The sequence below is a fragment of the Schistocerca serialis genome, chromosome 6 (genome assembly GCF_023864345.2).
Source record: "Schistocerca serialis cubense isolate TAMUIC-IGC-003099 chromosome 6, iqSchSeri2.2, whole genome shotgun sequence".
NCBI classification, from domain to species: domain Eukaryota; kingdom Metazoa; phylum Arthropoda; class Insecta; order Orthoptera; family Acrididae; genus Schistocerca; species Schistocerca serialis.
The window spans coordinates 71622940-71626508 of record NC_064643.1 but is presented as its reverse complement, the minus strand read 5'-3'; positions in this window follow the sequence as shown (position 1 = coordinate 71626508).

The following is a 3569-nucleotide window of genomic DNA, read 5'->3' as shown; positions in this document are numbered from 1 at the left end:
TTCTGTGTTTCATCGTCAATTAGAAGGTCCAAGGGATACAGTACACCTGAAGTGAAGCATCGGAATCTAAAACTGGACTCACAGGAGAGGTTCCAATCATAGACAGTTAGAGTGTCAGTCCTCTTGTACATAAGTCGGCATTGTGCCTTTTGTATTACATTTGGATGCAATTTCTGTGTTTCATCGTCAATAAGGAGGTCCAAGGAATACAGTAAACACGAAATGAATCATCGGAATCTAAAACTGGACTCACAAGAGAGGTTCAAATCATAGTCAGTTTGAGTGTCAGTCCCCTTGTACTTAATTCGGCATTGTGCCTTTTGTAATAAATTCGGATGCAATTTCTGTGCATCATCATCAATAAGAAGGTCCGAGGGATCCAGTAAACCTGAAGTGATGCATCGGAATCTGTAACTGGACTAACAGGACAGGTACAAATCATAGAGAGTTAGAGTGTCAATCCTCTTGTACTTAAGTCGGCATTGTGCCTTTTGTATTAAATTTGGATGCAATTTCTGTGTTTCATCGTCAATAGGAAGGTCCAAGGAATACAGTAAACCTGAAGTGAAGCATCGGAATCTAAAACTGGTCTCACAGGAGAGGTTCCAATCATAGAGAGTTCGAGTGTCAGTCCTCTTGTACCTAAGTCGGCATTGTGCTTTTGTATTAAATTCCGATGCAATTTCTGTGTTTCTTCGTCAAAAAGAAGGTCCAAGGGATACAGTAAACCTGAAGTGAAGCATCGGAATCAAAAACTGGACCTACAGGAGAGGTTCGAATCATAGAGATTTAGAGGGTCAGTCCTCTTGTACTTAAGTCGGCATTGTTACATTTTTATTGAATTTGGATGCAATATCTGTGTTTCATCGTCAATAAGAAGGTCCAAGTGGTACTGTAAACCTGAAGTGAAGCATCGGAATCTAAAACTGGACTCACAGGAGAGGTTTAAATCATAGAGAGTTAGAGTATCAGTCCTCTTGTACTTAAGTCGGCATTGTGCCTTTTGTATTAAATTCTTATGCAATCTCTGTGTTTCATCGTCAATAAGAAGGTCCAAGGGATACAGTAATCCTGTGGTGAAGCATCGGAATATAAAACTGGACTCACAGGATTGGTTTAAATCATAGAGGGTTGGAGTTCGGTCCTCTTGTACTTAAGTCGGCATTGTGCCTTTTAGTATTAAATTCGGTTGCAATTTCTGTGTTTCATCGACAACAAGAAAGTCCAAGGGATACAGTAAACCTGAAGTGAAGCATCGGAATCGAAAACTGGACTCACAGGAGAGGTTCAAATCATGGACAGTTAGAGTGTCTGTCCTCCTGTACTTACGTCGGCATTGAGCCTTTTGTATTAAATTCGGATGCAATATCTGTGTTTCATCGTCAATAAGAAGGTCCAGGGGATACAGTAAATCCGAAATGAGTCATCGGAATCTAAAACTGGACTCACAGGAGAGGTTCAAATCATAGACAGTTTTAATGTCAGTCCTCTTGTACCTAACTCGGCATTGTGCCTTTTGTATTAAATTCGGGTGCAATTTCTGTGTTTCATCGTAAATAAGAAAGTCCAAGGGATACAGTAAACCTCAAGTGAATCATCGGAATCTAAAACTGGGCACACAAGAGAGGTTCAGATCATAGAGAGTTAGAGTGTCAGTCCTCTCGTACTGAAGTTGGCAACGTGCCTTTTGTATTAAATTAGGATGCAATTTCTGTGTTTCTTTGTCAATAACAAGGTCCAAGGTATACAGTAAACCTGAAGTGAAGCATCAGAATCGAAAACTGGACACACAGGAGAGGTTCAAATCATAGAGAGTTAGAGTGTCAGTCCTCTTGTACTTAAGTCGGCATTGTGCCTTTTGTATTAAATTCGGATGCAATTTCTGTGTTTCATCGTCAATAAGAAGGTCCAAGGGATAAAGTAAACCTGAAGTGAAGCATCGGAATCTTAAACAGGACTCACAGGAGAGGTTCAAATCATAGAGAGTTAGAGTGTCGTCCTCTTGTACTAAAGTCGGCATTGTGCCTTTTAGTATTAAATTCGGATGCAATTTCTATGTTTCATCGTCAATAAGAAGGTCCAAGGAATACAGTAAACCTGAAGTGAAGCATCTGAATCTAAAACTGGACTCACAGAGGAGGTTCAAATCATAGAGAGTTAGAGTGTCAGTCCTCTTGTACTTAAGTCGGCATTGTGCCTTTTGTATTATATTCGGATGCAAATTTCTGTGTTTCATCGTCAAAAAGAAGGTCCAAGTGATACAGTAAAACTGAAGTGAATCATCGGAATCTAAAACCGGACTCACAGGAGAGGTTCAAATCATAGAGTGTTAGAGTGTCAGTCCTCTTGTACTTAAGTCGGCATTGTGCATTTTGTGTGAAATTCGGTTGCAATTTCTGTGTCTCATCGTTAATAAGTAGGTCCAAGGGATACATTAAACCTGAAGTGAAGCTTCGGAATATAAAACTGGACTCAAAGGAGAGCTTCAAATCATAGAAAGTTAGAGTGTCAGTCCTCTTGCACTTAAGTCGGCATTATGCCTTTTGTATTAAATTCGGTGCAATTTCTGTGTTTCATCGTCGATAAGAAGGACCAAAAGATACAGTAAACCTGAAGTAAAGCATCGTAATGTAAGACTGGACTCACAGCAGAGGTTCAAATCATAGAGAGTTAGAGTGACAGTCCACTTGTACTAAAGTCGTCATTGTGCCTTTTAGTATTAAACTCGGATGCAATTTCTGTGTTTCATCGTCAATAAGAAGGTCCAAGGAATATAGTAAACCTGAAGTGAAGCATCTGAATATAAAACTGGGCTCAAAGGAGAGGTTCAAATCATAAAAAGTTAGAGTGTCAGTCCTCTTGTACTTAAGTAGGCGTTGTGCCTTTTGTATTAAATTTGGATGCAATTTCTGTGTTTCATCGTCAATAAGAAGGTCCAAGGGATACAGTAAACCTGAAGTGAAGCATCGGAATCTAAAACTGGTCTCACAGGAGAGGTTCAAATCATAGAGAGTTCGAGTGTCAGTCCTCTTGTACCTAAGTCGGCATTGTGCCTTTTGTATTAATTTCCGATGCAATTTCTGTGTTTCTTCGTCAAAAAGAAGGTCCAAGGGATACAGTAAACCTGAAGTGAAGCATCGGAATCAAAAACTGGACCTACAGGAGAGGTTCGAATCATAGAGATTTAGAGGGTCAGTCCTCTTGTACTTAAGTCGGCATTGTTCCATTTTTGTTGAATTTGGATGCAATATCTCTGTTTCATCGTCAATAAGAAGGTCCAAGTGGTACTGTAAACCTGAAGTGAAGCTTCGGAATCTAAAACTGGACTCACAGGAGAGGTTTAAATCATAGAGAGTTAGAGTATCAGTCCTCTTGTACTTAAGTCGGCATTGTGCCTTTTGTATTAAATTCTTATGCAATTTCTGTGTTTCATCGTCAATAAGAAGGTCCAAGGGATACAATAAACCTGATGTGAAGCATCGGAATCTAAAACTTGACTCGCAGGAGAAGTTCCAAACATAGATAATTAGAGTGTCAGTCCTCTTGTACATAAGTCGGCATTGTGACTT